At 31.8% G+C, this 24741-nt stretch overlaps 3 protein-coding genes across 8 annotated transcripts in view; 2 read left to right on the forward strand and 1 right to left on the reverse strand.

Moving 5' to 3' along the window:
* Foxo (forkhead box, sub-group O) overlaps nt 1-7594 on the forward strand; it is a 163695-nt gene extending 156101 nt beyond the window's left edge. For all 4 annotated transcript variants that reach the window (XM_083107242.1, XM_083107241.1, XM_083107243.1 and 1 more), the window contains exon 8: nt 576-7594. The gene's annotated coding sequence lies outside the window, so the exon portion shown is untranslated. The remainder of the gene's footprint in view (nt 1-575) is intronic.
* Gukh (NHS actin remodeling regulator GUK-holder) overlaps nt 1-13449 on the reverse strand; it is a 259977-nt gene extending 246528 nt beyond the window's left edge. For both annotated transcript variants that reach the window (XM_083107240.1, XM_083107239.1), the window contains exons 1-2: nt 12946-13449; nt 12104-12154 (exon numbers count right to left, since the gene is read on the reverse strand). The gene's annotated coding sequence lies outside the window, so the exon portion shown is untranslated. The remainder of the gene's footprint in view (nt 1-12103; nt 12155-12945) is intronic.
* Nucleotides 13450-14606: 1157 nt separating this feature from the next.
* Nucleotides 14607-24741, forward strand: part of LOC145976216 (uncharacterized) — a 94447-nt gene continuing 84312 nt past the window's right edge. The window contains exons 1-4 of one of the 2 annotated variants that reach the window (XM_083107258.1): nt 14611-14991; nt 15504-15631; nt 15935-16055; nt 18557-19078. The gene's annotated coding sequence lies outside the window, so the exon portion shown is untranslated. Of the gene's footprint in view, nt 14992-15503; nt 15632-15934; nt 16056-18556; nt 19079-24741 lie in introns of both variants that reach the window. The other variant, XM_083107257.1, reaches the window with a different exon arrangement.

Here is a 24741-nt window from a genome sequence, read left to right on the forward strand (position 1 = left end):
TACAGTGACAATTATCTATCTTTTTATTCGCTAATTACTAAACCAGTATATATGTATTTTATGATACGTCTGCACTCTGAAATATGATTATTGTCTGAAAGCTTTACTTTTTCCAAGACAATTGATTTGACAGTAATTTGAAAATTATATATTTATTCAAAAGTTGCGCTCTTTTTTGGTCGAAGATATTTATATCTAATTTTAAATCGCAGCTCATCTTTCAAAAGAAAAAAATATTCTTTGAGTATGTATGGATAAATTTGCTGGCAAAAAATCTACATTTCGACATTCGATACTTTTTTTTAGATATTTTATATGTATACTTAATAAATAAGTAATATAATCATAAATACTTTTAAATATTATTATTGTAAAGAATTTTTTATAACAAATGTTATAGTTTGAATTGAATCAAGTATTTATATTTAATTTTTACTTCCATTTAGCCACTTATAACAAAATATCAATAATATTTCAGAATGCAAACAGTCTACTATAATTTATATTTCGCGGAAAAATCCCCCGACTTTGCAAAAATGTTTCGATAACGACATGGTTCGCTTTCTCTGTTGCAGATGTTCGGCATGCCGAGGACGAAAGGGTGAATCGACGATTTGTGATAAGATATAGACATAATGATACCAGATCACGACGAAATACGTACTTCAAAAATGCCAATTTACACTAGTGCAATTGTGGTGCAAGAAACTAAAACGCTGCGTGCGCGATCAACGTCGGCGAGGGCTTCATCATCGCTTCGACTTCTTCCACAGCGAGCTGCTGCTCAAAATAAATCGGAGACGATTTATTTTGCTGGCGACAACTTGCTCTCGCGAATTATGAGCTCTCGCGAATTTGCAAATATTTTCACAATAGATTATTCGACTAGATCTGATACCAAAAACTTACTTGTGTTTACTCTGTTGCGAAAATTATCTCGCAACGATATAATTAATATAACTTTTAAATTTTCCGGAGACAGCAACATTTTTTTTAAGAAAACAAGGTTAAAGATTAAAAGGTTATGTTCATTTTTAATTGATAAGTTATGGGATGTGGATCCGAAGTTATTTTGTTTTTTCATAATTTATTTTAACATGAAATATTTGTAAATTTTTTTGCAATACACAACCCGGATTTTTGAAGGATTAATTCATATTTGAATATTATTGATCATTAATTGTTCTGTGAATGAGATTGTCATGCTTAACAACAAGACATCCAAATAACGTGTTGCTCAAAGAAATTCTGCCGATCCATTTCGATGATATTACAATTGCAATTTACCGTTAACGACAATTGTACAAATGCAAAAGCATTACGGATCATCGAAGAGGGATCTTCAGAGCCGTAACCTCGCGTGCATCTCGATTCACGAAGCGTCTCCGACCTTTAAAAAATAATCGAGGGCTCGAACCGCCAAGACATCAAACCGCCAAAAAAAACGAATAATTTAAGCGCGCGCTTGGAGCTTCGGTAGATTAAAATTTGCTGGTAAAAGAAAAAAAATGGGCGCCATCGGGTTTAAGTTCTTCTCCGCGTGATTTCTCTTTTCATGCGATTTCCTCAAGGACCTCCCCTCAAGGAGTCTTTTCGATCCCGCGATCGGGCGGCATCCAAGTCAATTTTTAAAGTGTAAGACGCGTCGGTCTCTGGGTTTAACTTAGATTTTAACGCGGCGTCTCGCGATCCCGGGGCACGCCGTGCAGTTGCTATAATCGAATAATTGCGTACGTATATATATACATAAATATATATATATTATTTGTAAGGACACGGCGGTGTGAAGTGCGGGTGGAGGGCAAGGCGGAAAAGGGACGATGAAGAGCTTAAGGCTCGCCGACGTACAAGGCCGTGCGTACAACGATCTCTGTTGTCTGTAAAAGTAAAACCTCATAACGCTCTAAGGTGCACGCTATCGTTGCACACAATGCGCCCTTTTTTCACTTCGGTATCACATGCGCATATTAATACTACATTTACTTGTCTCGTCGCTCTTAAACGCCGGTTGTTTGTTCCAAATAAAAGCGCGAATCAGCGAAACGATTTGGCGAAAGTGTGCCTTTTTTTGTTCTTTTCTTTTTCAATGCGAGATCTATCTCGGTAGATCGTTACTTGCTCCAAATTTACCTGTCTACCTCCGAGACTTTGTTTTACCTCGAATGTGCACTGATTTATTTACGATTAGAAGCAATCAGGTTTAAGCAGGATGACAAGAATTTTATATTTTTGTGTTTACGAGGGCGAGGAAAGTTTAAAGGAAGGATCGTGCGAGCTCGATGCTTTATTAGAGGGATTTGAAATTTTGAAGCTGCGCTTCGAAAAGGTAAACAAAAAGCTCTAATCGCGCGTGCACTCCTGAAAGGACGCATTGTGTGTGCAAAGAAATATAAATATATTACATATATATATATATATATAGATATATATATAAATAAATAAATATAAAAGAAAGATATACATTATATTATTGTACATGTAATTAAGGTAACACGAAGGTGAATACGAGAAAAAACAGTCGCTAGCAGCGTTATATATATAAATATATATATACATATATATATATATATATATATATATATATATATGATATTAAATATAGAAAAATATGGAATATACTCTATACAGTAAATATTGTACGTTTGCTAGTGTTACACGTTATACATATATATAGTACGTACACACACGATATATATGTATATACATATATATATATATATATATATATATTATATATTATATATAATATATTTAGCTTATATTTTTAGGTTACGTTTAAGATAAGCATTAGGTACAATTATAATATATAAGTAAACCGCTATTACCAGTAGATAATGTAAAAGTAAGTGTAAGTTTAGTCATCGATCAATGGACGAATCCGCGACACGATTCGCGGTACTTGAAATCTTGTGTATCGACTTTAGAAAAAAACGGAGAGCAGAGAAATGGAGGGAGAGAGAGAAAGAGAGAGAGAAAAGTACATTCAGCTGAGAGCTGTACGTTCACGACTCATTGGTGCTTTTCCCTAGGTAAATATATATTACTTTGTATCTCTTTCTCGTCGGCGGAATAATAATCGTTAATGTCGTCGATGTCGCTGCTAAGTAAATGGGCCGAGAGCGTCGGAATTCGTCGTCGTGATAAAAATCGCGAGTCGCCGCAAACGTTTTTCGAGATTTCCCTCTCTCGCCGAGGAGAAAATTCCCAGCTGACGCTTTCAGCGTTCAATTAAAAATAGCCATCGGAAAGATTTTTTTTTCTTTTCAATCTCTATTCGAATTATTAATAAGGTTTAATTTTAATTCGAATAATATTGATAAAATTTAATATATATAAATATATATATATATAAATATATATATATATATATATATATATATATATATATATATATATTGTGAAGAGAAAAATAGTTAAGCTCTTTCGCGTATTCGCGAATATTGATCGAGAGAAAACATTAAGCGCGACCCGCGAAGTACATCCGAAAAGTTCTAGACCTGGATGTACAAATGCTTATTTTTGCTATCTTAGAGCGACCGAGGACTCTAGAGCTCGTGTTTACAAAATGTTTGTGATGAATCGAAAAGATTAGTATATATATTGCGTGATATTCGATCGCGATGTCGTATCGTCGATTATTTAACCTAGTGATGATCGCATGAACGGAAACTTTTTGGAGTCATCCCGCGAATTTGGATGACGAGTCAAAACCGCGGAATCACTTTCTGCGACCGATAGAGCTCGATAGCGACATTCTCGGGTCTCGAACCGGTGTTATAAGAGAAACTAGAGCGAGAATACACGTCGCGGGTCAAAGTCTGTCTCGTAAGATCGAAGCGGATCGAAGAGAGATTAGACGAATTTGTTAAATATATTAATATTCGTACTGCTATTGTCCCAACCTAACGAAGCGACAGTCCACGGGGAAACGATATTCTGTATAGTATCTGGTTATCTGGATATTATCTTAGATTCTTCCCGGGTGTCCTAGCGGATTTCTCCCGAGATTGAGTAATTTGCGAGGCGTATGCTCTAGGTGCTTAAGACGAAGGAGTCGACCGAGAGTCGACTTTTAGCAACAGTAAATTCGAGCTTACAGGTGACTCTAGTTGATAGCGCGGGGAAGTTTTTACGATTTTTAGAGATAAATCGCGTTGTGCATTGACAAATTAGTTGGTGTCCTATAACTACGAAAATAGTTTCTACGATAATTCGATTGAGATTTTAACTCTTAACCGCGTTTTTCCGCCGATTCCTTTCAATTCGCAACACACTACGCAATGTAAATTATTTAGCACGATAAATTATTAAACAAAAATTATCCGGAAAAATAGATTGTTGTCATTTTCTGCAGAAGAACGCGCGCATTTAAGAGCAAAATCCATCTGTCTAGATCCACTGTGCTTCGTACTTTAGAAAATTTAAATTCATCTGCTCTAAAATTGTTGACACTTCAAAACCGATCAAGGTATTAATATAAAAATGTAATCCTCGAGAACTTATTGAAATACACTGACAGAATAGTGTCGTTAAAAGTATAATCAATGTGAAGCATAGTGGATTCGAAAAAAAACACGGATATCAAAGTAAACACTCAATAGATTGTCGATTTTTTGCATGATGCCCGATATTTGACATCGTGAGAAATTTTCGGCGCATCTATTACGTGCGAACAGGACAGAATCGAAGTATCATAAGTAACCGCAACAAGCGAAATGAGAGGTCAATTCTATCGACATAAATATGATTAAGTTTAGAGTACCTATGTGCGTACGTCGATACCTATAGCGGATCCCGTTCGACTGATACTTACCGCCTATGCGATAAGCATGCACGCCGATCACCTGAACGACTAACAGTGGCCAATGATATATGAAATATAAAAAAGAGAATTACAGGATTTCATTTACAGTTGCAATCTTGATTTAATTCTTTCACAAGTATAACGTCGTGCGAAAATGTCGCAGATTTTTCTATTTATTTCGAATAATGAAAATTCGATAACTCTTCAAGTAATAATAGAATAAAGGAACGTGATATAATTTTAGATAATCTTAATTTAAAAGAAAACTATTATTAAATCATTTATGTAATTTATATTTATTATAATTAATTAATGATACTTCAAAATATATATTATTTCGTATCAATGTTAGTCGAGTTCAGACGCTTCGGCTATCCTTAAGAGTTTACCAGCGTTTTATTAAGGCGAACAGAAACATGAAATACGAGCTTTCCGTTTTGGTGCAAGTGTACGAAGTTATATTCGTAAGTGTTCATAACGTAATTACCGTAATTAGCACTTAGGGACGGAGCTGATTTACATACTAAACACACGTGTAACACTGGGGACAGGTGGTTTTTTTTTTTCACGATGTGAAACATGAAGCAAAGTAAATGACGGATAGTTTCAGGAGGAACATTTTGAATGACGAAAATGCACAATTATTGCGAAAAATTGGCATTATTGTAGACGCATGGCTAATAAGTTTAAAAAGTTTTCTAAAGAGAATGTGTTTTGAATTTTTCTTTCTATTTCCTAATAATGTTTTCGGGGATCCTTTCGATTTTTGTATAAGAAAAATCCTATTTCTCGTTAAGTTAAGTGAAAAAGGTTCTGTGCATGCATATATATATATATATATATATATATATTTATATATATATTTATATTTATATGCTTGCAAATCAATTAATTTCTGTAAAGAGCGCGAAATCTAATGAAGTTTAAAAAAACATGTATGCGCGCTGAAATCAAATAAATGATTTTTTTCTTCCGAAATCGACTCAATTATTGAAAAGGGAAACGCGCTACATTGCGATCACTGAATCGACGTTAAAAAAAAAAAAACGTCACTCTGTCACACGAGCGTGCTTGATTTTCGACCGAAATGGATTTTAAAACGTCATTAAAATGCATTAGTTCTGTATGTACCGAGCATGATTTCGTCACCGAAGACGAAAATGCGGAGAAGTGGGACTTTTTTAGAAAAAAATTACACTCGCGTCTCGCACGTACTTCGAAAATCACGCACGAGGAATGAACTTTTTAGGCAAAATTTATTATAGCTCGTGTATCCGTCCACTGAATATAGAGTGCGTAAAAAGAAGTTTGCGACATTGTTACACATATACAACGTGGCTTTAAGCGACAATTTAGCGTGTGATAGTGTCGATGATACAATCCTGAAAAGAGTCAATCTTTTCGACGTAATCCGCAACGTTTTAATCCTAGCTAGCAAGTCTAGCTTCACAATTGTTTGCCGATATCCGTTAAATAGCTACGGTAATGTGTACAAATTTAGTAACTTTTTAACATGTATCGTTCTAATTTTCTTTTTTCAGATCTATCGAAAAGTGCACACGTACACGATAATAGTCTGATTAATTTTTTTCTAAGCACGACGTTCGAAAAAGAAAAATTGAAAAAATGTCTTTCCCTTTAAGATTTGCATTTTTTTTCTTTTGCGATAATTCTTGCCGCGAGATAATTGTGAAACTGGTGCTTGTTATTGTATATCTTCGATACCTGAGTTCCTTCATGACGTTCAAGATTGCGAAAGGAGTCGTTCGGTGATTTCTTTCGACGACGTAATCTCTCGCGACGTGTAAATTACATGCTGCTGTCAGCGACTTCCGCCTCGAACATTGGCGCGATTTTTTTCATCGGACAAACGCGCGTCTGTGAGACCAAGACGAAGATCGCGACTTAGCACGATAATTATAACGACGAGCTTCTTCTGCGAGATGATGTCGAAAGGACGAATCATCTGATTTACATCGCGTTTCTTAACGAAATACTTTAGAGACAAATCGATCAACCATATAAAAGAGCGGACAAGTGCGAAGAGATTTAATAAAATTTTCGCATTGGGTAGGTCAATTGTTCAAAAATAACTGTTTCCAAAATGAGGGAAAAACTGACTATCGAATTGGCTCCTCGATCGAAGATGAAAGTTCCAAACGAAATCTCTCTCGGACTTGTCCTCTCTTGCGTATGCAAGTATAATATTACTTAGCGATACATAAAGTAGTGTTTATGGAAACGCGAGAGCGCATCTCGGCTGATAATTATATAGTCAATATTAATAGCACAAGAAAGAGAGAAGGAGAGAGAGGACGGAAAATGGAGAAAGCGAGCATCGCTTTCGGATCGAAAAATGACGATTCGTATCGACCGGCGATCCTGAAGCAATCAATTGCAATCGCGTCGAGCGATCCAATTCCAGTCCAGAGAAATATGTATGAAGCGTGTCTTGCGGACGCCGGATATTCGTTTTCTCGCGCAAGGAATGTCTCTCGCTATGTTTTTCTTTCGTTTCCCATTATTTTCTTTTCAGTAAATTTTACACACCTTGCCGCGAAGCGGCAGAAAGCGATGATACATTGACGCGATTTAATCATTACTTCTTCTTGTAGCCCTATTATAGCATATTATTATTTTTCTTTCCAGATATACGCGCATGTAAGCACATATGTTTGATGATATGTATAAGATGTGTAAAGGTATATTTAAAACTTGAGTTATATATTTATAACATAAATATTATTTAATATATAATTCAAGCTTATAATAAAAACGGGTTGTATAGAATTCTGTCTTATTGATTCTCCGAAATTCCCTCAACTTTACGATTTTCCTATTGAAAAAAATAAAAATTCATAGATGCGTTTACATTTTTATAATATATTTAATAAATATGAAAAATTTTTTATGTATTTCGTAAAAATTTAAGCGAAAAATATAAAAATTTTAATAAATATTAAAAACCTTTATAATATATGAGAGAATTGATATGTACATTTATATTTGAAAATTATATATTTTTATTTTTATTTCATTACCTTAAACAAAAAAAATACTCGTATATATTTTATCATCTTTATAAAACGTAACAAATATCGGGGAAAGTTTGAAATTTTAATTTGTTTAGGTATTTTGTGTAATATTTTCTCTCAACTTACGAAATGCAATAAAAAATTTTAACGCGATGCGAGAAATTTCATCGTTTTCGAAGATAATCATTTTAACGTAATGATACTTGTTATAATAATGTTTCAAAGCTTCGGGTGGGCTTTTTTTCTGAGAATCGGGTTCAAGAATCGAGCGCGGAGGTATTATGCGAGGAAGGAAATAGATACCACTTTTTACGCATGGCTATATATATTTTACCAAAGAATCGTTAATCAACGTCAAGGAAAAGAATGGCGTATTGTAGTATCATCCGAGAGGAGAAAGGTAAAAGAGGCACGATAGTGACAGAGAGAAGGACAGAAAGGAGAGAACTTAAAATGGAACTCCTAAATGCCCTCAGTATATTCTCCCATCCCGTAATTTTCGTCTAGTGTTTCTAAACAAGTTTGATAAAATACGAATACTAATCTCGTTCACGTATATTAAAATACGAATATAATCCAAAAAAATGCGAGAAATTTACGCAGCGCTTTTTAAGCATTAAAAACATGAAATAAAGACATTAAATACAGCAAAGATGTTAATTAATGTAATTAATTACATAATTTGTGTTGCAATTGTTAAATTGTGTAATATAAATTTAAATTCCGGGAAAAAAGAAAAACACGAACAATATTTCATGCAAAAAAATAATTAAAATATAGAAAATGTGATATCGTGTGTTGTATCATATCGGAAATGATCGCGTATTACTCAGAGGCATGTCGCTGATTTTGTCACCGATTAACAGTAATTGTTGTTTAGTTAACCACGATTCGAAACTCCAATACCTCTCCATTAAAATTTACTTACAGCACCCAATATAGCGGATTGAGCCATTATTGAATCTCGGCGGAATTTCAAATATTGCAATAAAGGTATTACGGATTCTCTTCTGGAATCTATTATTGAGCAGAGTCAAAGAATGTCACTTTATCACGAAAGTTATTCTTGATATTGCACAATCGACGCGAACGTGAACGAAAATAATCACGCTAATCCTATTTTGCATGTATAATCATCGTAATATAATCGCATTTAACCTGGCATTACATTAAAACGTAAATATAACTTTTTGTTATGCAATAAGATTAATACAGACATCAATGACTTGCAACGCCGCTGTTAATAATAATCGATAAGTGCACTTATCTTCGAGAAATCTTCATATTTGAGCGATTGTTGAGATTCCAACGACGAAATTAATAATGTATAGAATAAAATCTCATAGTATATTAACTATGTTTTATTCTATACATCTATCAAACGTTTTCCAATCCAGTGGAACGCGAAACATATTTGAGATGTTTTTACCGAGATTTTTTTACCAGGAAGCAATTTTTTTTAAAAGTTTTTATTACATTCCTCAATTAATAAATATAATTAAATGTATAAATAAAAGCAACATAAATTTTATATATATATATTTATTTGTTTATTATTGTTCAGTTAGTTTTTTTACTAAATATTTATCACTCAAAGAAAAAAGATTGGAAAACAAAGATTGGAAAACACTATGATATATGTTATAACCATTGGCCCCGAGGATATATAATAATAAATAATTAAAAAATATCAACCTGATAACACGAATTAACGAGAAGTATAATAATATATTCTTATGATAAAAACGTAATAATTTATATCAATAATATAATGTTATAACAAGAGAAAAGTATTGTTTATAAATATTGCACATATAAATCATTTGTATCATTAATCAAAATTTTTCGAAAAATTTAGAGAATCACATAAAAATTAACATAATTAAAAAAAACGCAAGTGAAAAATTCAAAGATATAATTTTATGACTTTTCGAACATAATATACCATGTATCCGTATTAATAAGAAATGCCTCACAAAAATGATACAGTGAAATAAATCCTCGGAGCCACGAAGGTTAAAATGTAAATTCCCTTCTTCCTGCGAACCTTTCCGCAGGCGAAATCATCGAATTGGCACCGAAGCAATACCAGTATTGGAAGAGAGAGATCGAGAACCAGAACTAAAAGGAGATGAACTTGGAGAAATAGAGAGAAAAAGTACATCGAATGGGAAAAGAAGAGAATGGCAGAGAGTGTGAGATTTCTTTCGATTTAATTAGGGGTGGCTACGGAGGGAGGGAGAGGGCAAGAGAGAGAAAGTCGCGTGATTCGCGGCCGGGTGACCCGTATGAATGTATGTGTATGTGCGTGTATGTGTGTGTGTGTATGTGTGTGTGTGTGTGTCACGGCAATATGGCGCCCCGGCCGTCCGCGGAAATTCTTAATTAAATTCTCGCTGCTTCCTCGGGGCAGATCTGACCGAGGAGGCCGCGTTGAAACTCCATCGGAGTTTTTTCATCCGTGTGGGTCCGGCGAGTCAAGCGGAGACCGGCAAGCCAATTCTCCCTCCCCCTCCCAGCAGCACTTGGCAACTTCAGATTACGTTTGGTCCTCTCGAGGCGAAGTCTTCTCGCCGCAAAGTGAGCTTTATTCTAATCTGCCGCAACCGCCGCGCGAGCAACGCAAAATAATTAAGCTCGACCATAGGCGTTGGTCCTGGGGATATATATCTCGATCTCTCTATTCCTTTTTCCCTTCTTTGCTTTATTTAGAGCCGGCGCCGTCTCGTTTCCACGAAATGTAGTTCGTTCCGCCGGTTTTACGCCAGGAATTTGCTTAACCCTGTATTGCCTCGCGTTGTTTTGAGACGAACGGTCGAATAAATATAAAAAAAGTGCTTATTGGAAGATATGTAGCAAAGTATGCGTGTTCTTTTCGATAAATTTAAATTTTTTTCAAAATTTTCCTCAGCAAAAGTGTACATAAGTGTGCATAAGTTACAATTTGATATTAAAAAATAATAAGTAATTATTGTTAATTTAAATTATTGGAATAAGAAAAAATTCTAAGAAAAATTAATCTACACAAAAAATATAGATAAATAAAAAAAATATATCATATCTCTTTATGTCAATATTTGCAAACAAAATTAGAAAACCGCGCAATAAAGGGTTAAATTTACCTGTCAAAGCTCAGCAATTACGATTTGATATATAAGCGAAGATCATTTTTCCTAACGATTAAATAATTACAATAATGTAAAATTTTCAGTAAAATAAATTAAGTAAATAATATTAAAAAATTGTAAAAAATATTTATAATTATAATGTACAAAATAAACGAAAGGTATAATTAAAATAAATGAGTAGTTTAATAAAAGTAAATGAATGTATTAATAAAAAATTAATATCATTGTGTTGTACAATTACTACGTGTTATAACGTATATGGAATACAAAAGCAAATGTCTTCGTTATATTTTCGAGTGACGTATTCATGTTTCCGCGTTGCGAGAATCAAATAAAACTTCGAAATATTCCGCTCGCGATATCATCTCGTATGCATATATCTATATATCATCGTAGTTGACTGCTGAGCTTTGGCAAGGCTCAGCCATCGGAAATAGTGGCTGCCTCCTGGCAAAACCAGCAATGTAAAACGCCCGGTTTGCGCGAAAAATTGCAACGTTTCTCAAAATATTTCACTATAAGATGTCGAATATACAGAGAACTTGCGCGACTAACTTTCTATCGATTTGCAATAATTTTATATTAATTCATAAAACAAGTATTGTTTAAATCTCAACAAACATTGCACTTTATTTTTATTCAAACTTGGAATATTTCACGATGGATACCAATCATAAAATAGTATTTTTTATAGTTTTCACTAGATACTTCAAATAATTTTATAGTAAATGTAAACTTGTGTTCTTATCAAAATATTAAATTATTTTTTTTATAAATGTTATCAATTTTTTATAAATATTATTTTCTTAATTTATGATTTTTTCAAAAATTTAGAAGAATGTATATTCCGAATACTTAAATTTATTTAAATATTAACATTTTTATTTAAATTATAACATTATTTAAATATCCTTAATTTTATCTTTTCAAATCTGTATAGAATTTTGTTGATACAAAACTTCCCACATGAATACAGAACTTAATTTTTTATTGTCAGACAATTTAGCATGCGTATGTAATATATGTGTGTATCTATGTGATAATTCTTATATAAATATTTAAAAAATAACCATCGTGAAATAATTGTTATTGCAAATAAATAGTTGCGCAAATATAATATGAAATAGTTCACTCACCAATTTATATTTGTCATGCGTAGATATGCGTCATGCGTACTCTCCTCTCTCCTATAATAAAAACAAATATAATCAATATTTGCACTCAATAATTTTCATAAATACAAATCAAAATCTAATTTCTCCGTAAACGAGAAATCATTAATACAATATTATTGTAGTAATATTTTACACAATGTAATGTTTTCAAATAATATAAGTTTTAATGTTGTACATAATATCAATAAATGAATAAACTTAATCATTTACGTTTCTTGCTTATTGAGTAATATCTAGAAAATATTTTTAAATATTCGGAAATGTATAATATTACTAATTAGATAATATTTTAAAAATATTTATAAAATATTATATGAAGAAAAATATTAAAATTCCATTTTAAATTATTATATAAATTATTATATAATAAAATTAAATTATTATATAAATTTACAATATATTACAAAATAATTTTATTTAATAAATTAATTTTGCGTTTTCTACTTACTGAGTTAGCTTTCATACATAAATTAATATTAATATTAATATTAATTTTTACTTTTTACTAAGTTATCAAAATTTATTTTATTTTTTCCATATAATAATTTTGAACTCTGATATGAATTTGAAAAATATTCAAATCATTATAAATAAATAAAATAATCGAAATGCACAATTATAATTTTATTTAATTGGATTTTATTGGATATGAAATTTATTTGTATATACGTTTGTATATAATATGAAATTAAATGTAATAAGAAATAAGATCAAATCATACAAATATAGAAAAGTAATAAACGTAATAAGAAACGGAATTAAATTGTATAAATATAGAAAAATAATCGGACGAATTAACTCACCAAGCAGCTGTAATCAAATCATTGTTTGCTTCTGCGAGACATCGCGACACGCACACGCACAGTCCATTATTTATACACAATAAATAAATTTATTCCGGCACTCCCGACGCTTACACGAAAGACAGAATCATTTTACAATCGCGCGATATATAATTTGCCATTCCCGGTGTACATATATTCGCACGCAACACACAATTTTGACGAGTAAAAAAGGCGCGAAAAACACGGAGCTCTTCGTTTCGACTCGCACCCTTGATCGCCGCCGCCAAAAATCCATCATGGCGTCCACTCGTCTATCGATTCGACGGTGCGAGAATCGCAATTTCACTGGCATCGATAACGAGGTTCATGCCGTACCGTTCAGACCGAGTGAATAGTTAACCGTCACGATCGCTCGATATACATAATTCGGCGCGCCCGATATACACGCCCCATGCGCGCTATTTCCACTTTTGACAGGTGTAAAACGCGAAAGCGAGACTCTCCCACCGACACTTCCGACGATGAACGCGACACTCGGGCGACTGGACGCCTATCGTCTGACGCACTATTAAGATGCCCCCGGCGTTTGTTTACATCCGCGAGATGTTTTTGCGAGACGCGCGAAAGGCGAGACGTACCGTGCGTGTTTATTCCTCTGTCACTTTCCGAAAACAAAACACCGTGAAAGTATCGTCGCGAAGAATGAGCGACGATGAGTGACGTAAATTTGGCGGTAATCACAACTTCGAATACTCCTTAAGTCTGTATCAGATTACGCTGATTGAGATTGAAGAAATTTTAGTTCTTTTTTTGTTCCAATTGATTAAATCCTAATTTTTAATCTTCAATCCATAATCTTTGATGTGTAATTTGATACGGACTTTATAATCGCGCGATTCGTGTAATATAATCGGTACCATAGATTTGAAATGTTATAGATGGCGTACTGTCAAGATTAAAGAATTATTGGTCGCGTTCGAAAATTTACCGTCTGTACTAAAAATCTATATGTAACGTGTATATTATAGATTTTTAGTGGTGAATTTTACACAGTAAGAAGGCAAGAGAATCTATTCTCTAATCAGAGAGCTTGCCATTTTCTTCAAAATTCTGCAAAAGACAAAGAAACAACAACTGTTATTTTTTTTGTCATAAATCAAAGTAAAGAGTTTCACACGCTTTTTCGTTAGAGATTCTTTAATTGGAATCATATCATAAGACGGCGACTTGTGATTGGTCTGTCTTTTTTTTATCAATCCGCGCTGGTTTTTTTAATTGAAATTGTCTTTTTTTTTTATTGATCAATCGGCGCAAAGATTTCTTTGTTCTAATTGGTTAATCAAACACTTCAGTAAATCGCACATGAAATTACTAGCATAAGACCATATGGACCAATGAGCATCGAATATTATGTAAGTCAATATGGCGACTTAATACTCGATGCTCATTGGTCTATGCAGCTCTGCAATTTCATGTGCGATAGCCCTCTAAATCAGAAAATTTTTATCTGTTTGAAATCATCTGTGCGTTTGTGCAGTCTCAAATTTCAATCTTAAATCCAATTTTTGCACAGTCTAAATGAGCACTGCGTTACAAGTGAATCATCCTTTAGTATCAATTATTGGTTTTTACTTTCGTGTGATAAGTAAATTGCAAGTAAATCGTCTTTTATAGTATCAGTTTGGTTATGTGTATTGGTTATGTGTATGTCGTGTACCCGGACAAGCGCGCGTTTAAATGTCGCATCTGTGTCCGATATTTTGTAAATGTCACAGTTAAGTGTCGAATTACACATCGGATTATGATGATTGTCCGCTCGCCCGAGCGTATCATGTGGATCATAAGAAACGTCAAAGTATCGAAGCGTGTTCGTGTTCGCGTCCCTCGGTGATCATCGTCCGAGTTCGCGTCGCTCATCACTGAACGCGGTTACATTCATACATATCATGTACTTTTTACCGCGTCACTTTGTGTTTCTTGTGGAATAAACATTGTGCGAAAAAAAGTATCTCGCGTATGTAAACAAAGGCCGAGAATGTCGCAAGAATCGTCCGATTGTGTCGTGTAAGTATCAGTTGCGCGTTCGAATTTCACGTCGACATCTCTCTCTTATTACATGAAGTAAAATATGTTGTTTCATTATATTACTGAATTAGAATTTCAATTTCATTTTATATAAAAAGCAAAAAATGGGCTTTATTTAATTGGAATTTCTTTTATTTTGACTTATTTATTCATTAAAATTATTAACAATAATTAATCTCTAATTTTGGTTTTGGTTAATGAGATTAATTAATAAAGGGATTAATTAATAAAGGAGTGAAAGAGGGAGAGAGATTTGTAAAAGCTTATAATAAAACATGATGGAAAGGATTATTATATATTGGATCTTTTTGATTATATAAATAATAAATTTTTAAGTCAAAATTAAATGTAGTTATTTCATTTCAAAAGAAAAATTAATTTTATGGCCGCGAATTTTAGTACGTATATAGATGTCGTGAGTGTTATATTATTTATATCAATGTGATCGTAATAATTAATTGTTCATTTATTTGAGTACTTTGTGTGACTAGATCGCGAACGAATGTTAAGCTGAAGGTCAATACGAAGATATCTACGAATTTGCCCAAGTTAGCTCACTGGAATCTTTAAATAAGTCAGAGAAAAAAAACTTCGTGTTCTTGTCTTCTACTCCACAAAGGTGAGTGTGATATACAAGTGTGTATCAGAATTATTGGGGGGGGGGGGGGGGGTTTCAACAAGTGACACAGAGGACAAAGTGTATCACTTCATCCTTGTTAGTTGCCGAATGTAAACAAGGATGTAATGATTCATTGTGTTACACTGTGTCCTCTGTGTCGTTTGCTGAAAAACGCTCATTGTATATCACGTGATTGTTAATAGTAATAAACATATAATATAATAACATTATATTATGCTTTGAACGATCGTGTCTGTTATTGATTTTTAAATCTCATTTTATAATTCGTGTATTTGTCGACAGTGCAACGAGGATGATCGACAAAAAGCTAAAGTGCCCATCCGGAATAAAATCGGCTCGGCGAGTTTCGCATTTTATGGCAAGTCAGTCTCTGCTAAATCATCGTCGAGGAAAGAGGAAGAAGGTAAGATAACACAAAACAAAGTAAAATATTTATTGGTGAGGTTATCATTTCAAAGGAGGGAATTTGAAGGGATACCATCGCGAGTTGCGCAAACATTTCCCGGGGGCACGCGAATGAACATCTGGATATTTAAATACGCGTTGAGTAGAATTATGAATAGAATTATGTGCAAACATGTCTCGATAGCATTGATGTCTAAATATTTGAGAAAAAGGGGTTAGCGCTCTCTCCCTCTCTCTCTTTCTCTCTCTCTACGCCAAAGTATCAATATGTATAGTGGCCTGAAGCTGTGTCGAGTCACCCTGTAGATAGACGTAACGGATCATGAATTATGAATTGCGTTCGCTGGAGGACAGTGCGTATTCTTATTTTCCGATCCTGCCGGCGAAAGGACGAGAGTAAGCTCGATATCGACAATTAATGAATATTTTGTCGTGATTACTTTTCGCAAATATTTCTCTATGAACGATTAAAGATTTGTTTGATTCAAGTTCTTTCTCGAGTTTGAACTTTGAAGATTTAATTGCCAACTATTTTATGCATATATCTCTCTTTCACTGTGATTTTCTCAGATATGATACAATAATAAAAACAGATAGAATCACAATTTTAGTGCGTTGTAAAAAATACGCGAGTAAAAAAATTGATGAATACTTTTTTCAATTCTCCAGGTTTGAACAATTATTTAGACATCTGTGACGTTATAATGCGATGTTATATATATTCATGTAATGTAACGAAGTCATCATCAGATTTTAATATTTTAATTGTAAATTCTAGTGACGGATGCGATGTAACATTTTTATTTGATTTTATTCGATCACTATATATATAGATAAGTCCCTCCCATGAAAATTCCATTAATATATTTTCTCTTCTTAATAAATATAAAAATAAGAAATAAGAAAAATAAAAACTTGAAAATAAATATAACTGTTAAATTAAATATGAATTAAAATTATTAAATTAAATTAATATAAAATAAGATTATTAAATTAAATATAGAGATTAAGAAATAATAATTATATTAAATTAGTTTTACATTATAATTATGTGTGTTACTCTTTATAAAATTATAAAATGTTAACAATATTTTGATCATCTTTTTTCAAATTCTTTATAAATTATAATACTTTTTAAAATTATTTTTTAATAAACTGCTATATATATATATATATATATATATATATATATATATACATATATATTATAATAATATTACTAAATGTTACAAAATTATTATTTCTATTTATTATTAATAATTATTATTACTAAATTAATATTATTAATATTACTAAATGTGTTAAAATTATTTTTCTTATAAACTGCTATATATACATTATAATAATGTTACTAAATGCTACAATAATATCACAATAATCTAAATTTATTTTTAAAAGTTACGTTAATTCTATCGTTATTTGTTGTCGATAAATTAGTAATGTAACAAAATTTATTTCTGCAGATATTTGCTACAGATATTTGCTGTTGATATATGATTTTTCTCAAACATTAACTCTTATCAATATTTTTCAATCTTCCTATCATTTAATCTAATTTAATTTATCCAATTTATCAACTGATGTCATTTATTAACTTGCGAGTGCACTCCTCTCTGTTTAACATTTACTTTATCGATAAGCTTTTAAGATTGTATCAATAGCTAGTAAAGTAGAAATTTATTGAAAAAACAATTTTAGTAAATATGAAATTCTGGAATTTCTGATAAATTCAATTTATATTATTGTGATATGCAATGTATTCATATCATTGTGATAAGATGTATATGCAATTTGTTAATTTTTTAAATGATTGAATTTAAATGTAACAAAATTCTCAGTTTTATTTCAAAGGTGTGTATATATATATATATATATATATATATATATATATATATATATATATGTATATGTATATATAATTTTACTAGATAATTCAATCAACTTTAATTAATTGCAGTTAACTAAGAATTAATTAAATTAAGTTTATAATTATTAATGCTGCCTTTATTAAATTTTTCAAATATTATATGGTGTTATTAATATTATCAATAATTTCATATGTTGCTTTTTGATCTATTCTAATACATATTATTTTTTTATTTATCAATAAATAAATAAATAAATTTAAAAATATATATATATTTATTTATTTACTTGTTTATTTATTTATTTATTGCTAAATAAGAAAGTAATATATATCAGAATAGATCAAAGAGCAACATATGAAATTATAGATAACATTAAAAATAACACCATATAATATTTGGCAAAAATTTAGTAAATGCAGCATTAATAATTATAAACTTAATTTAATTAATTGTTGGTTAATTGCAATTAATTAAAATTGATTGAATTATCTATTAAAATTATACATCTCAAGCAAAATATTACAATGTAAAATGAAAGGCAATTTTATTAAATATAAGAGTTATTCGACGTTGGTAGAATTATAATGACAGAATTCTGTGTTATCTGTCGCTTCTGCTATCCATTTTAAAGTATCGATCGCGAGAGGGCACCCAATGTCGCGTCCCTCGTCCACGATAGCGGGCGCAGGAGCACGATGGTCGTCTTCCGGGTTGCCGTTTGGCAGGAGTTCAGTCGGTGCCGGTCGGTCCCGAGAACCGTTCACGTCTGGACATCCTGCGGGGCGCAAAATCTAAGATGGCAACAGATATGTACATTTGATAGGACGGTCCATTCGATCAGGAAGAAAGCCGATTCGGTCTTAACGTAACGCGCGATAATGAGCGAGTGAAAATAGAAAGAAAAGAAGAGAGAAAAAAAGAAAGAGAAAGAGAGAGAGAGAGGATCGCGATGAACGAATAAGTACAGGTGCAACATCATCAATCGCGCATTATCCGAGTGGGAGGGAGGGGGGGAGGTGCGATATTACCCTCTTCTTGGCACGCATAATCGCCGAGAAGAGACCGGATCGAGAGTGGACTGCTAGTCGTGCTGTTACGGAAGTTAGGAGCTCTAGACGACATGCCCGTGACGAATCGCAACGGAAGATAAAAGGTGAGCGATGTCAATTTCGGTTGCTGCTTATCGGAGAACAATTTTATAAGAATTTTTGGAAAATCTTAATTAATTTCGTGAAAATTATTTCAGTTTCGAGCGTTGCCAAAGAAAATTTGTCGATTACGCTTGTGATGCTAATATAAGATTATTTAGGCTACAAGAAAAGGGATACGAGAATAAGAGAACGGAGGGTCGATTTAGAGATTAGAAAATTAGCAAATTTTTTTCTGTCGACGAATAAATGAATATAAAGTGTAGAGAAAATGAATTAAGAGATAAGAAATTTATTGATATTAAATCTTAATGATATTATTCGCGGAATGATTATTTCTTGTTTGAATGACAATATTAATTTTAAAGTGTTCCTTTTAATTGTCTTGAAATCAATGTAAAGCATTTTACATTGACGTTTGAAAATATTGAGACAATTGTGAAATCTATAGAAACTTTTATAATTAATAGCTTGAATCTAGTAATCAATCGGGAAAAATTTGATTTAATAAAAAAATGTAATTATAATAATTGTAATTAATAAAATAATTTGTAAATTGAAAATTAGATTAATCAAATAATAAGAATATAATAAGGAATGAAAGAAATCATAGAAATATTAAAGACAATTGTCAGGATAGAAAAAAAGTTTGTATCGAATAAAGAAACAATGAAGGAGAGAAAAGGACAAAAGTTTCAAGAATTGCTTTTAGTTAATTTTAACTTCCGGTATGAATAGAGAAACGAAAGGAATATTTTCCTTGGTAAGCTTGAGGTAGAATAAGTTCTTGGGATTGAAAATAGTTGTTTCCCGCGATTCGTGTTAACAGAAGATAAGATTTTTATTCGAGTTGATGAAATTGATTTCTTGGAAATACAATACATGTGCGAACAGTTACATATTTGCACAATTATATATTTTAGAATTTATTATATAATCATTTATATTATTATATAATAAATTCTAAATACAATACCATTTTACTTATAAAAAACTTATTTAATATTATTATTATATAAAATTATGTTATATAATAATAAGCGAGAATGAAAATTATTATTACATATTAATGAAAAAAGAGATTATAACGATAATTAATTATATATCTTTGTTTCGTGCGATTTTAATCGATGCTTATTTATGAAAGTTAGAAATAGACGAGTATTCATAGTGGTTTTAAAATTTTCGTGAAAAGAAGGTTACATACATATATGTTAGAGAAATAATTAAAATAATATAACATATGACATTTTTCATAATTATATTTGTATATATAATATATGCAAATATGTATTTATATATAATACATACAATGTTTGTGAAATAATAAAAAAAAGTTTAGTTCAGTTTAATTATAATTTTTTGCGACGTGTTTTCGTCATAAATACGTGATGACGCATCGCAAAAATGCATGGAATTTATAGTGAAAGATATAGAAATTGCTGTAGATATAGAAATAGTTGTATACATATATATCTTATATATATATATATATATATATATATATATATATATATATATATATATTTATAACATTATATTTGACAATAAGCAATTTGTTTTGAGATGGAATGATTCTGCTACATTTTGTAATTTATGTGAAGGAGCATAACGCGATGCTGTAGCAGGACAATGGTAGGTGTTTTGCATAAGAATAACCCATATCGCGAAAGATCGTTTATTACGAGCTTGCCGAAATGGCGGCACGGAATTCTGGCGAGTTCTGTTTACAACCCCTAACGTTTAACTCAAGCCTTCCATAGTTCTACATATCAGGCCGAGAGTTTCCGCGCAGAAGAGGAAAGGGTTGAAGGGGATCAGCATAAATTTCACGATTTATTGATCCTCGCAAGGTGCCTAGTATTATCAAGTTTGGCTCAGCGACGCGCTCGGGGCTCAGTCTTGCCTGATTTATCAGCACGGTCGTTAAGTCAATCGAATCCGCGTTATCCCACGAATGCGCAAGATTCTCAATAATGCTGCGAAAATTATTTAAAAAAAAATCCAATTAATTTTCCAATGATAAAATATCGGCATTCGTCCTTCGCTCGTCGGACAATATTAATCCCTCGTTTCCACGATAACTATCTCGCTCGTAGCAATTACGCATAAATGAATTTAACTCGCGGAGCAAATATTAATAAGAAGGCAAAAAAATGTCTCGTTCTTATGAAATTCGAGTTTGGTCTATGTAGAGATTTAATTAATAATTATTTTATCTATGTGTATTGCACAACTCGTTCGTCGAACAATATTAATTCCTCGCTTCCACGATAACTATCTCGCTCGTAGCAATTACGCATAAATGAATTTAACTCGCGGAGCAAATATTAATAAGAAGGCAAAAAAATGTCTCGTTCTTATGAAATTCGAGTTTGGTCTATGTAGAGATTTAATTAATAATTATTTTATCTATGTGTATTGCACAACTCGTTCGTCGAACAATATTAATCCCTCGCTTTCACGATAACTATCTCGCTCGTAGCATTTACGTATAAATAAATTTAATTCGTGGAGCAAATATTAATAAGAAAACAAAAACTTCTCGTTTTTATAAAAATTAAATTTGATCGAGTAGAGATTTAATTAATAATTATTCTTTTTTGCAGAGATTTAATAATTGTTTTGCCTATGTATTGTAATTAATAATTATTTTATTTCTTACAATATATTTTAAAATATTATTATATATACATATCGGATGTTTTACACTGATTACACGTACTAATTAATTCATATATTTTTCCTATAGAAATTTAGAAAAAAACAATTAAGACGAAAAATAAATCGAGAAAAGTGCGATGGTTATCGACATAAATCGGTAATCTTACAATCAATAACTCCAAAGTACCATGAATATTATATTTCACCGATCCTTGGGTGCTTCTCCTTAGTTCGTTTCGTCTTCGGGATTTGGCTCTTCAATTCTAGTTCGCGAACGTAACGTAAATTAGACCAACTGTTCGGTCGATCGTGCGAAAACTTTCACGCTGCGTGCGACGAGAGGAAATTGTCGGATTCAGCCGGAAATTGCGAAATTCCCGATAGGAACGATCTCCATCTTCTCGATCGCGGTTCTCGTGCGCTGTTTCTAGCCCTACCTTTTCTAGGATATACGCATCGTAGGATCTCTGTAGCGCGGATTTCATCCCGCGATTACGTCGTCTCGTTTCTCGATCGGTCGACCAGTTTAATGAAGGCCCCCGTTGATACCTTTCACCGAGGTATCGAACCTTCACAGAGCAGTCTCCGTCTCCGATTCCTTATCGGTGCGCCACGAACACGGCAGTGAGATCGTGGCAAGTAGGATTGGAAAATCCTCTTCGCGAAGATAAGTCGAGAAGGAAGAAGAACTTGGGTCGCGTTATAGCCATATAGCCATATAGCTGCTTTTTGATAAGCTTGCTGAGGTCGGGATATTTTTACGACACATTCGAGTGTGAAGGAGGATTCAGCGACAGTTTCTTTCACGCTTTTCTCACTCTTTGTTAATATATTAAAGATTTACAGCAACTGTAAGTGAATTAATAAATGAAATATTTCTTTCCACCTCATTTTCTTGTTAATAAAATGAATAATTTGTTACGAAAATTCAGAAAATTGCGAATAGACAATTAATTAAATACATTTTTCTACGATTGTAACATGTATCTACAATTAATCGATTTGTACTAACTATTGTGTTCGGTGCAAATATATTGGTTTTGATTTCGGTTTAGTGTTTACTGATCTCATCGTGATAGCTAGTGTAGCGATCGATCTCTTCACATAAAAAAGTTTTTAAAAAAATAGCTACTGCAGCAAACGGAAAAAATATGCGCTTGTATACATCACTGAAACCACTGATCATAAAAATAAGTCGTTTGCATGCCTTCTTTTTATTATACCTATGTTCAGCGATCGTTAAATCCCTCTCATATATGACATCAGACTGAGTGTGCTTACTTGTGACTGTTGAAAAGGTCAATATTTCGAATAAGAGCTCCCGATACCGATATTCCTTTTTTCTGCGAATAATATAGGCGCACATAAAAAGAAATATATCTTACTCCCTGAAAGATATATAAGAAAATGAATTTAATAAGAAATATATTCTTTAGCTTGTAGAAATAGAATTTGATAAAAAATTAATAGCATAATATGTGTGTGAGCACAAATATGATTTAGAGATAAATGAATTTTTTCTTTATTTTCGCAAAATATGAAGAAAAACTGTATTTTAGCTTTGTGGAGGATATCGAAATATAAAAACGTATCATAATTTTCGTGAAATTCTTTCATATTTAAATTAGTCAAGGGCTTTCAAGCAGAAAAGATTATCAAGATATAAAATACAAATTTAAAAAATTTGTAGAGTCTTTCAGAGTGCATTATAAAAGCATTTTGAATTGAATTATATTGATAAGTAAGTAAAGTGTGCTTCTGCTTTTTCTTTAATAATAAAAGAAAATAATAAAAATATATAAAAAAATTATTAGAGAAGATTTTTTTCCTTCTCGCGCGCTCTCTTTTTCCTTTCAAATATTATTTCATGTATTCTGTTATCATGATTATTCATCGCATGTAATACGCAGTCAACTTTTGGTTCAATGCAGTTCGTTACGAGCGAGGGCGGAGATGGTATACCAATAAGTTTTCGACACGAAATTGAAATCCCGCGACCTGCGAGCGTAAACTCGTTACTTATTCGTTCCGAAGCCGTAATAGCGTTGCGAAACTCAATCCGAATGGCATGCTATATCCTCGATCGTTTAGCGTGCAAGCGCGCTGGGCCCTATCAGTGTTCGTTTCCCCAGTGGCCTGAAACTTAGGATCGTCGCATCGCTATATCGCAATAGAATTTCTATCCTTTAATTTGCATTCTAATTACATTATTACGGAAACCACTTAAAGAAAAATAAACAAGCCTGCAAAATTAACTGTAATTTTACGCATATTTTTCTTCAATCTCTAAAAATCTCTCTCTCTTTCTCTTTCTTGTATCTTTTACAATATTTTTATATTATGAAATATATATACTCCTGGACAAAATTAACGCATAATTTTTTTTCACTTTTTCTTTAAAAGCTGATATTTAAATTTTAACGAAAAATTTTAAAGAAAAAGTGAAAAAAAATTATGCGTTAATTTTGTCCAGGAGTATATATATATACATATATATATATATTAAATATTTTATTAGAATGAAAATTTAACACTAAATTATAATATATATTCACGCATAAAAGAATAACTATAATATGTTTATATAAATATAATTATATTAAATATAATTATATTTATATAAATATAATTTTTACAATCAAGAGATTAATAAGACTTTATGAAAACAGAAATTTGAATTTCGCAGCTATTAAGAGTCAAGTGCAAGATAGTAATGTGTCAGTTTCATAGAAAATTAATTTTTCCCTGAAACTGATTAATGTGCATAGAACACAAATTTTTCTCGGTCCACATATTAGATGTAAATAAGAGATTTTTAATAAACCTTTCTTTTTTTATATTTTTTTCACTTACGCTTTAGGAGAGTTTATTAAAGAGGAATTTATTAAAAATTTCGAATTTTTTTTTTTTTTTAGAGATTTATTTATAATTAAATTAAATTCTCTGGGATTTTATTAAATTTTATAAATCTCTTGTTTCGATTTGTAGATACAGAATTATATTC

The sequence above is a fragment of the Camponotus vicinus genome, unplaced genomic scaffold (genome assembly GCF_025532165.1).
Source record: "Camponotus vicinus isolate PSW18456_S1 unplaced genomic scaffold, iyCamVici1.0 SCAF_8, whole genome shotgun sequence".
Lineage (NCBI taxonomy): Eukaryota > Metazoa > Arthropoda > Insecta > Hymenoptera > Formicidae > Camponotus > Camponotus vicinus.